The sequence below is a fragment of the Triticum aestivum genome, chromosome 2D, assembly GCF_018294505.1.
Source record: "Triticum aestivum cultivar Chinese Spring chromosome 2D, IWGSC CS RefSeq v2.1, whole genome shotgun sequence".
In the NCBI taxonomy this organism is placed as follows: Eukaryota; Viridiplantae; Streptophyta; class Magnoliopsida; order Poales; family Poaceae; genus Triticum; species Triticum aestivum.
In genome coordinates, this window is record NC_057799.1 from 377,249,098 (window position 1) to 377,263,244 (window position 14,147).

Below are 14,147 nucleotides of genomic sequence, written 5' to 3' on the forward strand. Positions count from 1 at the left end.
CCGCCCGGTCGCGGCGCCCTGCCTGCGTGGCCCAGCTCCGGCCGCCGCTGCGTGCTCGCCGTACTGCGCTGCTCCCCACCCCGTGCTGCAGCTCCGCGCCAACTCGCGCTTCCAGCGTCCGCACACCCGCAAAGCCCGCGCCCCTGGCGTCGCCCCCTCCCGCGTCCCGCATCACTGGCTTCGGCCTCGCCCGCATTGGCCATCCACCTCGCTCAAAGCTGGTGATGCTCTGGCCGTCCCCGGCGCCGGCCGTTGTCAACATCGCGTGCGCGATCCGGACCGCACCTGTAGGTCCAAACCGCAGGCCCGGAGACCCCCTGTGTTGCGTTTCCGGCCGTCTCCGGCGATGTGCCGCCATGGGAGCGGCTCGCCGGAGCTCTCTCCGGCACCCGCCTACGTGGCACCACCCGGGGCCACCCGCTGGGTCGCTGACCAGTGGCCCCGATGGACCCCCTGTACCTATGACAGACGGGTCCCACGCCCTGGAACGGTTAAAAAAATGAAAATAAATAAAAATAAATAAATAAATAAAATTAGATATCAATTAATTAATTAAATAAATAATTAACTTAATTAATTCTGTTTAATTAAACTAATTAAAATCTATTAGCCTAATAACCTAGTTAGACTAAATTAACTAGTTAGTTAATGTAACAGTCCATGACAGGGGGCTCCACCCCCTGTTGACCAGTCAAACGTTGACTGGTCAACAGGGACCCCCTGGCGCACATGTCAGCGTCTGGTACACTTCTGTGTACGCAGAGCTGGGTGCACCTAGCATTTACCATTTTATTTTCAAATTAATAAATAACCCAGAAATTGTTTTAAACTTTGAAAATTAATATAAAATAATCCGTAGCTCAGATGAAAAAACTTTGTACTTGAAAGTTGCTCAGAACGACGAGACGAATCTGGATACATAGCCCGTTCGTTCGCCACACATCCCTAGCATAGATAACACGCAACTTTCCCCCTCCGGTTCATCTGTCCAAAACGCGAAACACCGGGGATACTTTCCCGGATGTTTCCCCCCTTCGCCGGTATCACCTACTGCCGCGTTAGGGCACACCTAGCACCGTTACTTGTCATGTCACGCATCGGCATGCTTATGTTTGCATTATATTTATTGTTTCTTCCCCCTCTTCTCTCTGGTAGACAACGAGACTGACGCCGCTGCTGCTGCCCCGATCGACTACGTTGTTGACGACCCCTTCTTGCCAGAGCAACCAGGCAAGCCCCCCCTTTGATCACCAGATATCGCCTATTCCTTCTCTCTACTGCTTGCATTAGAGTAGTGTAGCATGTTACTACTTTCGGTTAATCCTATTCTGCTGCATAGCCTGTCATTGTTGCTATAGTTGTTACCCTTGCCTGCAATCCTAAATGCTTAGTATAGGATGCTAGTGTTCCATCAGTGGCCCTACACTCTTGTCCGTCTGCCATGCTATACTACTGGGCCGTGATCACTTCGGGAGGTGATCACGGGCATATGCTATATACTTTATACTGTTACATTACTTATGATACTGTTCGGAGATGGGGGCTGAACGGGCAGGTGGCTCCATCCCGGTAGAGGTGGGCCTGGATTCCCGATGGCCCCCGACTGTTACTTTGTGGCGGAGCGACAGGGCGGGTTGAGATCACCTAGGAGAGAGGTGGCCCTGGCCCTGGTTGGCGTCCGCGGTTACTTTCAAAATAACACGCTTAACGATATCTTGGTATTTGATCTGAGTTGGGTCGTTGACCTTATACGCACTAACCGCCACGTGGGACAAGATATGGGCAACCAGCGTCGTGGTATCAGCCGAAGCTCTTTTTGACGTCAGCGACTAAGCGGCGCGCACCGCATTGGACCATAAGCTCGCGCTTGTATTAAGGGGGCTAGGTCTGCTTCCGGCCGCGTACGCAACGTGCAGGTGTGCAATGGGCGATGGGCCCAGACCCCTGCGCGCATAGGATTTAGACCGGCGTGCTAACCTCTCTGTTGAGCCTAGGTGGGGCTGCGATGTGTTGATCTCACGAGGCCGGACATGACCCAGGAAAGTGTGCCCGGCCAAAGGGATTGAGCCTGTCGGGTAATGTGGTGCACCCCTGCAGGGAAGTTGATCTATTCGAATAGCCATGTCCACGGTAACAGGCGACCCGGAGTTGTACCTTGACCTTATGACAACTAGAACCGGATACTTAATAAAACACACCCTTCCAAGTGCCAGATATAACCCGGTGATCGCTCTCACACAGGGCGACGAGGGGAGGATTGCCGGGTAGGATTATGCTATGCGATGATACTTGGTGAACTTTCCATCTACTCTCTTCCACATGCTGCAAGATGGAGGCTGCCAGAAGCGTAGTCTTCGACAGGACTAGCTACCCCCCTCTTATTCTGGCATTCTGCAGTTCAGTCCACCGATATTGCCCCTTTATACAGATACCCATGCATATGTAGTGTAGATCCTTGCTTGCGAGTACTTTGGATGAGTACTCACGGTTGCTTTTCTCCCTCTTTTTCCCCTTTCCATTCTACCTGGTTGTCGCAACCAGATGTTGGAGCCCAGGAGCTTGACGCCACCATCGACGACGACTCCTACTACACCGGAGGTGCCTACTACTACGTGCAGGCTGCTGACGATGATCAGCAGTAGTTTAGGAGGATCCCAGGCAGGAGGTGTGCGCCTCTTTCGATCTGTATCCCAGTTTGTGCTAGCCTTATTAAGGCAAACTTGTTTAACTTATGTCTGTACTCAGATATTGTTGCTTCCGCTGACACGTCTATGATCGAGCACTTCTATTCTATCCCTCGAGGCCCCTGGCTTGTATTATGATGCTTGTATGACTTATTTTTATTTTAGAGTTGTGTTGTGATATCTTCCCATGAGTCCCTGATCTTGATCGTACACGTTTGCGTGTATGATTAGTGTACGATTGAATCAGGGGCGTCACAGCGACATCTCCACGGCGGCTCTCCCCCAGTGCGAGGCCCCTTCGGTGGCGGTGGCCATACCAGCCGGATCTGCTGCTACTGCTCTGGCTCTCGCTCGCTCGCTCGCCCAGCTGCTGCTGCTCCGGCTCTCGCTCGATCACTCGATCGCTCGCCCAGTTGCTGCTGCTCCGGCTCTCGCTCGCTCACGCTGCTGCTGCTGCTCTCCCCCTCGCTCGTGGTGCTGCTCTGCTCCGATTTAGATACACTTTAGTCGACTGAATCTACTTTTGGGTCAGTCGATTTTCAGGGGGTGGGGGGGCTCGCCGGAGTTAAGGAAGAATCACCCGCAACGGGGACGGGGGCTCGCCGGAGAGGTACCCCACTATCTATCTTAGGGTTCAGGGTGGGGGCGGGGGCCTATAGGGCTGGCCGGGGCGGCGGTGGACCGGCGGTGGGGAGTTGTTTCGGGGCGGCGAGGCGGCGCTAGGGCCAGCGGTTCGGCCGGTGGTAGCTGGCGGATCAGGGGGGTGCAGGTTGAAGATGAACTGCAGGCCCTCCCTAAACTACATGTCAAGTGCCTCTCTGCTACCATTGCATTCAATTTCGACAGTAACATTCAGATTCCACAGTAAATTTTAGTTTTGATAGTTAAGTCAGGTCCAAATTAATGTTCAAACGTGAGTTCTAAATTAGTTATGGGGCACATATCGAGGAAGCAATGAATAGTATCTCTGTCTAATATCTGGTTCACCTAGGGTATGCCTATGTAGTTCATCTTGGGTGGGAAACAAATGTAAAGCAATCATCATCTACCTTTTTATTAAATTAAAGCAATCATCAGCCTGCTATCATTATTTTTGGATCCATCCACTGGTTGTTACCATCACTCTAAATTTCTGCATGCTCTCCTTACATAATCTCACCATATTTTTTTCGTATGCATGTCAGATATTGTACACAGTCATGCTGAACATGTAGATGGATCCAAAATTTTAATTTCTGTAATGCCACCTGTTTAGTTTCTATATCATATATGGGAATTGTGCAGTCTCATGTCTTTTAGCCAGCCATAATATACGTGAAATGTGCAATGCCATCCTGTTTAACCAGGCATCATATATTGGAATGATATCTTGCCCATCCTTTTCTTCATTACATTTCCATTTGTCGACAATGTTTGTACATTAAACTACTCTTCCTGTGAATCAGCCATTTGGGTGGGAGATTGCAAAATCTGGAGTGAAAACAAGGCCTTCAGCGCAGACAGTGCTACCTGTCGAAGCAGATCTCTTGTTGGGTCCCGATAGCTCCTCAGAGATGGATTCAGAGACAGATGACCAGTCCTATTACCCCACCGAGGTGTATGCTTTAACTTGGCACGGTTATACTGCTCATATCATGCATATGGTGTCTTGCATTGCATAGATTAGACATCATATACACAATATTCAACACCATGTTCTTAGTTCAGACATCATATCTAATGCCCTATGTTTAGAATATAAATCACATATGTGAATTAAATGATGCGATCCTGATTACTTAGATAACATGTAGGTGAATTATGTCATGCGATCCTGTTTAGTTATTCATCATATCTTTGAATTATGTTATGCTATGTTATCCAGTTTAGATAGACATCATATATGTGAAATTATGTCATGCTATCCGTTTTAGTTAAACAATATACATGTCAACTATTTCATGCCCTCTTTTTTCCACACTATCTATTGCATTTGTCTCTTATACAATGTCTGTACATTCAACTATGTTTCCTGTTTATCAGTCATTTGAATTGGAGCGGGTGATGCCAGCATCTAGCGGACTAAAAACACGGTCTTCAAATAAAACAGTGCTATCTCTTGGTGGAGATAGCACCCCGGTTGCACATGCACGAGAACCAGCCCTACCACACATAACCCAAACTCTCGCAGATTGTACCCCTACTGCGAGTGGACAGAGAACCAGCTTCACCCAATCTAACCCCAACCCCAGCAGATAGTAACCCAGTTCCTGTTGACACAACACCATCTCCACCACAGAGCTCCCAAACAAGAGCAGTTAGTAAGGCAGCTCCAGTGCCCAAAGGGCTAGTACTACCACGGCGAACTCCAACTCCACCAGTTAGTACGCCTATTCCTGTGGAGGAAGCACAACCAGCTAGTCGTAGTTTAGCATCTATCGCATTTGATGTTGTTAAATCGTATGTGCGTATCTTCCCATCTTGGAAATATTATACTGAAGATGAAGGAAAATGCCAGTTGCAGGTGTTTGTCCAGGAGTTATGTGTAAGTAATGTTATTCATGGCAATTACTTTGCTTTGTCCCATACATCCTACCTCCATGATGGTTATAATACAGCAAATTTTCCCATTTTTCTCTATAGAGAAGGACCGATTTGGAAACTCAGGATGAGGTAACCTGTGCTAATACCTCTGCTATCTTCAAGAATGCTTGATAGCAGTATCTGAATTACCTGAAGCAAACGTACTTCACCGGCAAAGAAACTCATCAAATTCCCTTACGTTCTCCTGAGACACATTTACTGGACGATGACTGGGAACGCCTTGTTCTGTACTGGTCCCGAACCAAGAATGTGGTAAGGTCTATGAGCTCATTTTCTATTTTAAGTACTATATTCTTGCGTCTTACTGTACTCTGTTCATGTAGAACAAGTGCCTAAACCTGAAGAACAACTGTTCTAATTTAAGATTCCATTGCTATCATAGTTCAAAAAAGCGCTAGGCGTTAATTGTGCGTTTTGCCACCGCCTTGCGCTTTACTGACCAAAGCGCATGCTTATCCGCAGTTATGCACAGATTAAGCGTAGTTATGCGCAATGCGTTTCGCCAACGCCTAGAGCCTAGGCGCGCTTAAGCGCTCGCTTAGGCGTGCCTTTTTTAACTATGATTGCTATCGTGCATACTGCTTTGCTCTTGTATCACTGTATTTACTCATACAAACTTATTTTAAATTGAAGGATCCAATCGAAACTTCAATGGCACAGCAGGTATGTTCACGCATGTTTCTTTAACAGGCTTGCTCTTATCAATAGCTCTGTTGATTTCAATTTCAATTGTGTATAAAGTTGACTTCTCATATCATGCACATTACTAGCATCATAACAGAGCCAATAGTGTTGTTGTACATGTAGACCCGTGACCCATCTGAAATCTTGTTGTGCGTGTAGTTTCCCACGCTTTGTATTCTTTCACTGCTGCTTTGTCTTAAACTGATATGATTTGAACCGTGTCTCTATTTTGATTTGGCAAGACAATGCAGTGACCATAGGACATAGACATATGTTTGTTTGATGCTTTTATTATGTACTAGTACTTGGCAATAGAAGACTTGGTAGTTTAATCCTGTCCACCTTACTAATGAACCGGTTCACCGAAATGAGTTTCATATACTAGTACATGCTAAACTGTTATGTGTCTGCTTGTTTCTTCTTTTAGAATCCTGACAGAATATTGGGGAAGAGTGCCTTATTAAGCAATGGTAAAGGAAGTAATGCAGATAAGGTTCAGGATAGTGACACATCCTTGTTGGTCTCCAACAAAGCTGATAAAACAGCTAAGGAAGACTATCTTGAAGACAGTGAGACAACCCCAAAGTCCTGTCTTGGTTTAGTGTTGGAGTTACTAGCCACTACCGCTTGCGCAAGCTATTCAAACTCACTGTCTAAATCAGTTCGGTTTCTTGAGTCTCAACTACAAGCTGAAAGACATCGATCAGCTGTGCTGCGACAAGAAGCGGAAGGACTGCGGAAGTCCCTGGAGCATTCAGATGCATACTTTCTGGTGCAACAGCAAGCGTTGGAGGATTTTAGCGCCAAACAGGACAAAGCTAATAAGCTTGCTAAGCTTATTGCCAGCATGGTGGATACCACGTTTCTTGAGCTCTTATGAAGTTGTTTCAGTTATGCTCTTGTTTTGCTGCCGCGTTTATTTGCACTGGTGGCCAATTTTGACGGCCAGTGTATGTAATATGCTGCTTTATTCCCTATATTTGCACTGGTGGCGAACTTTGATGCCCAGTGGATGTAATATGTGTAATAGCGGTAATAGGCTAGCGTTAATTGCTTGCTTATTTATTTCCTTATTGTCTTGTTTAGTTGTTTGCTTGTAGTCACTACAGTTCTTTTTCTGTGTTTTTCTAGTGGCCACAATAACCTATTTTTGGAAACTAGGCTAAAATAATCATGGCAACACACGAACTGTTGTAACCATGGGACTCCTGCGGGCCGTATGATCCATGGGCCTTCTACGGGCCGTAGGATCCATTGGCCTTCTATACGGGCCGTAGGATCCATGGGCCTTCTACGGGCCGTACGATCCATGGGCCTTTTACGGGCCGTAGGATCCATGGGCCTTCTACGGGGCGTATCATCATTTCGCCAATCATGGGCCGTACTATTCGTTGACAATAACGGGCCGTTTATTGGCCGTATTTGATAACTCTATGAAAATAGCCCAACGGGTTTTTTTTGACATAAAAACGGCCCAACGTATTAACTGGCTGCAAACGGGCCGACTGTAACCACGGGCTGAATTTGGCCCACAAGCAGAAAATGACAGTAACGGGCCGTAAGTAACCGAATGCTGGAAATGAGCCCAAGAATAAATGGGCCCTGAGAAGGCCGAAAGATATCATGGGCTGGAAACGGCCCAACGGAATAATGGGCCGTTAATGGGTATAAAGTGAAACACTATTCATTATGGGCCAGATTTACCACGGGCCGTTAAGGGGCCGAGGGTTACTAAGGGCCTCATATGGGCCGAAAGACGTCATGGGCCATACATGGGCCGGAAGTTAAAATGGGCTGGAATTATATTGGACGGCCCAGATGACGCTACTGGGCCTAATTCGGATAGGCCGTAAACGGGCCCTGGGTTAGCGGGCTGTAAATGGGCTATATGCGAACAGGCCATTAACAGGCTTGCCTTGGGCCGGCCCGTCACCTTTTGACCAAGTCAAACGGGTCGGCCTTTTCACACGAATGGGCCTCTGTTGGGACATGCCACGTGTCGGCGTATCATAGGTGCTTTGGGTCCAATGAGTGGATGACATCTGTCCCAACGGTGAGCCGACACATGTTTCCTCCAGCCAATGATGATTTTACACGTGGAAAATCCCCATTGGTCGGGGCTGTTAACGGGTTACCGGATCCAAAACCGGACCCGATAGCATAACGGCGTTCCGTTACGGTGGATGCCACGTGTCGGTCACCCTTGATGAAAGCACTTCTGTGACGCGCGATTTATCGTCATGGAAGTGGACACTTCCGTGATGATAATTTTGGTAATGTCATGGAACACTTCCACGACAGCACAGGTATGACTATCTTGATTCTGTCATAAATTTGTCATGGATGTACATGCATGACAGAAAACGTGACCTACTGTGACAAACACGTATCATCACGGAAGTGCACTTTTTTGTAGTGTGCCCCCCTGCCCCCGTATATAAAGGAGCAAGGGGGGAGAGGCGGCCGGCCAAGGAGGGGGCGCCAAGGGGGGAGTCCTACTCCCACCGGGAGTAGGACTCCTCCTTTCCTTGTTGGAGTAGGAGAAGGGAAGGAAGGGAGAGAGGAGGAGAAGGAAAAAGGGGGGCGCCGCCCCTCCCCCTTCCTTGTCCAATTCGGACTAGAGGGGGAGGGGGCGCGCGGCTGTCCTGGCCGCCCCTCCTCTTCTCCCACTAAGGCCCATGAGGCCCAATTAACTCCCCGGGGGGTTCCGGTAACTCCCCGGTACTCCGGTATATGTCTGAAACCTTCCGGAACCTTTCCAGTGTCCGAACATAGTCGTCCAATATATCGATCTTTACGTATCGACCATTTCGAGACTCCTCGTCATGTCCGTGATCATATCTGGGACTCCGAACTACCTTCGGTACATCAAAACACAAAAACTCATAATACCAGTCGTCACCGAACTTTAAGCGTGCGGACCCTACCGGTTCGAGAACTATGTAGACATGACCTGGACACGTCTCCGGTCAATAACCAATAGCGGAACCTGGATGCTCATATTGGCTCCCACATATTCTACGAAGATATTTATCGGTCAAACCTTATAACAACATATGTTGTTCCCTTTGTCATCGGTATGTTACTTGCCCGAGGTTCGATCGTCGGTATCTCAATACCTAGTTCAATCTCGTTACCGGCAAGTCTCTTTACTCGTTCCGTAATACATCATCCCGCAACTAACTCATTAGTTACAATGCTTGCAAGGCTTATAGTGATGTGTATTACCGAGTGGGCCCATACATACCTCTCCAACAATCGGAGTGATCTCGAAATACGCCTACTCAACAAGTACCTTGGAGACACCTGTAGAGCACCTTTATAATCACCCAGTTACGTTGTGACGTTTGGTAGCACACAAAGTGTTCCTCCAGTAAACGGGAGTTGCATAATCTCATAGTCATAGGAACATGTATAAGTCATAAAGAAAGCAATAGCAACATACTAAACGATCAAGTGCTAAGCTAACAGAATGGGTCAAGTCAATCACATCATTCTCCTAATGATGTGATCCCGTTAATCAAATGACAACTCATTTCTATGGCTAGGAAACATAACCATCTTTGACTAACGAGCTAGTCAAGTAGAGGCATACTAGTGACACTCTGTTTGTCTATGTATTCACACATATATGATGTTTCCGGTTAATACAATTCTAGCATGAATAATAAACATTTATCATGATATAAGGAAATAAATAATAACTTTATTATTGCCTCTAGGGCATATTTCCTCCAGGGCACCATATCAATTATCCCAAATAAAAAGGCAAACGAAAATATTTTTGTATTTTCGTAAAAACTTTTTAGAAGTGGGGGAGATGAAAACGAGAGGTACATGAAAAATAAAGTAAATTGCAAGGAGATGAAAGTTTATGTCCATGTACTTGGTAGATGTTGATGATGTATCCCCGGCAGCGGCGCCAAGAAATTCTTCCTGCTACTTGTGAGCTACGTTGGGATTTCCTCGAAGATGAGAGGATGATGTAGTACAGTAGGGGTAAGTATTTCCCTCAGTTATGAAACCAAGGTTATCAATCCAGTAGGAGAAGCAAGCAACACTATGTAAATAGCTCCTGCACAAAACAATAAATACTTGCAATCCAACGCGTAAAGGGGTTGTCAATCCCTCAACGGTTACGAGCAAGAATAATTGTATAGGTTTTGATAGATAGATCTGACAAAAATACAAAATAAAACAAATAAAAGAAAATTGCAGAAAGGTACCTTTAGAATATTTATATGATAAAAGACAGACCCGGGGGCCATAGTTTTCACTAGAGGCTTCTCTCAAGAAGATAACATAAGGTGGGTAGACAAATTACTGTTGAGCAATTGATAGAAAAGCAAATAATTATGACGATATCCAAGGCAATGATCAAACATCTAAGGCTAAAAAAATGATCAAACATAAAGGCATCACGTCCAAGATTAGTAGACCGAAACGATTCTGCATCTACTACTATTACTCCACACATTGACCGCTATCCAGCATGCATCTAGTGCATTAAGTTCATGGAAAAATGGAGTAATGCATTAAGCAAGATGACATGATGTAGACAAGATAAACTCACATGAATAAACCCCATCTTTTTACCCTTAATAGCAATGATGCATACGTGTCATGTCCCTTTCTGTCACTGGATTGAGCACCGCAAGATCGAACCCATCACAAAGCACCTCTTCCCATGGCAAGATAAATCAATCTAGTTGGCCAAACCAAACCAATAAATCGGAGAAGAAATACGCGGATATCTGAATCAGGCATAAAAGAGTTCAGAGAAAACTCAAATAATATTCATGGATAGATCTGATCATAAACTCAGAATTCATTGGATCTCAACAAACACACCGCAAAAAGTCATTACATCAAATAGATCTCCAAGAACAACAAGGAGAACATTGTATTGACAAACATCAAGAGAGAAGAAGCCATCTAGCTACTAACTATGGACCCATAGGTCTATGGTAAACTACTCACGGATCATTGGAGGGGCAACAAGGTAGATGAAGAACCCCTCCGTGATCGATTCCCCCTCCGACGGAGTACCAGAGAAGGCCTCTAGATGGGATCTCTCGAGAACAGAGGCTTGCGGCGGCGGAAAAAGTATTTCGTGTTCTCCCCCGAGGGTTTAATGATTTTAGGGTATTTATGGAGGCGTAGTTAGGTCAAATGGAGCCATGTGGGCCCCACAACCAATCAGGGCGCCCCCCTGGGCGCGCCCTGGTGGGTGGTGGGCCCATGCTTCCACGTAGCTTCTAGTGTCCCTTATGTCCAGAAAAATTCTCCAAAAGTTTCATGGCATTTGGACTTCATTTGGTACTCATATTCTACAAAACTAAAAACAATGAAAAAACAACTGGCACTGGGCACTAAGTTAATAGGTTAGTCCCAAAAAATGGTATAAAGTTGCTTGTAAATGTATATAAAACATCCAATATTGATGATATAATAGCATGGAACAATCAAAAATTATAGATATGTTGGAGACGTATCACTACTGCTTACCCTTCGGTGGTATTACCGCTACTAGGCACGGTACTACCGCTGTGACCTAGTTTTTCAGAATTTTTGCACTCACTACTATTCTCATTTTGTATCTCTTGGCTTACGCAATGGCTATACACCTGCTTTTCCCTCGCTCTGTGTTTGTGGGTTCCAGGTGATGGTAGTTCTGTTCATCATGCTTGTCACAAGAACCCAGAGCGTCCTGGTGGTTCCAAGTGATACCGTACAGCAGATGGTAAACCAACCAGTTATAGTGGTCCTCCAAGACAGCATGTGAAGAATACCGCCAGTAAGCCGAAGGAGAACGAAAAGCACACCCCTGCGGATGAGATGCCTGGGAAACAGTTTGCAGCTTGGCGTATGCACAATCCATATTGGCGTGCTCAGGATGATGCTCTTGTTGGTCGTCCCTTCTGGACAAAGGAGCGGTCTCTGATATATGTGGACATTTTGAAGGCAAAGAATAACCTATTTGTGGCTGTCAAGTCTATTGACATCCCTCGCATGAAGAAGGACCCAGCTTACTTTGGAGAAGCACTTGCTCTTTGTCACCGGTGGGGCCTTATTCCTATCATCACATTCAACAAGGACTATGATGTAGAGCTTGTGGCTCAACTCTATGCCACTGTTCACTTTCATGCCAATGAGGAGAGATCCATGTCATGGAGGGCTGGAAGGAGGAGATTCAAAGTTGATTGGAAGGACTTCATGGACTGTCTGGGCATTGCTGATGAGGGGTGAAAGAACATGCGGTGCCCCCATGTTTGGTTTTGGTAATTGATGACAATCTCTATGGACTAATGGTTGCCTTGAGTTATATTTGAAGGATTTGTCCATAGGCATTTCTTGAAGTTCATGTGTTGGTTTCAAGGAGTTTATGTGGTGACCAAGGTGTTATTAAGGAATTATCCAAAGATTGGTCATGTGAGAGTTGAGCTTATTGCAAGCATGTCTTGGAGAAGAAGATTGTGTGATCATTCATGTATATCTTCAAGACATCATCCAAATGAAGAGAGTTGAAAAGATTCATGGTTGATCAAGACCAAGTCAAGAGTGAATCAACTTGATCAACTCACAAAGCGTAGAATATGTACCGAGAGGGATCAAGCGATCCCATGGTGTGGTGAGCATTGTCCATTACGCTTTGTGTACTAACCCATGATCTTCGTGAGAGTTCTTTGTGGGGTTAGGTTGCGGTGTGCAAGTTCAAGTGAAGCATCATGAAGAGATCAAATGCTTGAAGCTTGCCGTCCATTGTGGTGACAATGGACTTGTGAAGATGTTGTGGTGTGCAAGTTCAAGTGAAGCATCATGAAGAGATCAAATGCTTGAAGCTTGCCATCCATTGTGGTGACAATGGACTTATGAAGATGTGTGGAAGAGTGGCTCACCCATAATGGAGCATGGGGGAGCAATCAACTAGTCTTCATCGAGCCAACGCAACCAAGAAAGGTGGTCCAACTTGAGGGAGTCAAGATCGTCATCATCTAGCTCAAGTGGACCATGTGCAAGGCAAAGGTTTGCTCTTGATAGGTTTTCTATTTTACCGGTCTCATGATGGTAGGTGGGAGACCGGGTTATAGGATCGATTGTCGTACTATCATGGGGGGCTCTCGATGAGTAGCTTGATCGTATCGTTCATAGAGAGCTCAAACCATTGCATCCTTGCATCATCTTTATTGGTTCTTGTTTGGTTCTTCTCTTTGTGAGCTTTGGAGCTTATGGTCATCTTGATGACAAGCTCGAGTTCATCGAAAACGGAGTTCACTCGCATCTTCTATGATGTTTTCGATGTTGGAGGTTATGCCAGTTCTTCTCGGTTGGAGGTTTCACTCCTCTATTTGTTGGCATACCTCCGCTGTTTTGATGCTACTCGTCTTCCTCTTTCCAACAAGCTTGAGTTTGCTCAATTCGGAGCTCATATGCAGAAGTTATGGCAGTTTTGGTTTCCTAGCGGTAGTACCGCGGGCCGGAGCGGTAGTACCGCTTGGGTGCTACAAGCGGTAGTACCGCTCTAGAGCGGTAGTACCGCTCCTGAGTGGTAGTACCGCTGGTAGCCCCCAGCCGTAGTACCGCTGCGGTCTCGTGCTAGTACCGCCTCGATTCGAGGGGTCTTTTTTCGTGTCGGGTTTTATGGTACTAGCCGCGGCAGTGGGGGCCGTAGTACCGCTCGTATGCGGTAGTACCGCCCTGCCACCGCGGTAGTACCGCTCTGGGCCCAGCGGCAGTACCGCGAGGGGGAGCGGTAGTACCGCTTATAGGGGCAAGCGGTAGTACCGCTGGCCAAGCGGTAGTACCGCTCTCTGCGGGGCTGAAGTGGGGGTAACGGTTGGATTGTTCCCCCCACTATATAAGGAGGTCTTCTTCCCCAATGAACCTTATCTCTTGAACTCGTGTTCTTCCCCCATTGTTGACCTTCTTTGAGCTTGCTAACTCTCAATCCCTCCATGGATTCTTGCTAGTTTTTGAGGGAAAAGAGAGAGGAGATCTAGATCCACATTTCCACCAATCACTTTATCCTCTATGTGAGGGGAACCCATTGGATCTAGATCTTGGAGTTCTTGGTGTTCTCCTTCTTGTTCTTCCTCTCATTTTCCTCCCTAGCATCAGTTGCTTCGGTGGGATTTGAGAGAGAAGGACTTGGGCACTCCGTGTGCCCTTGCCATTGCATTTGGTGCATCGGTTTGA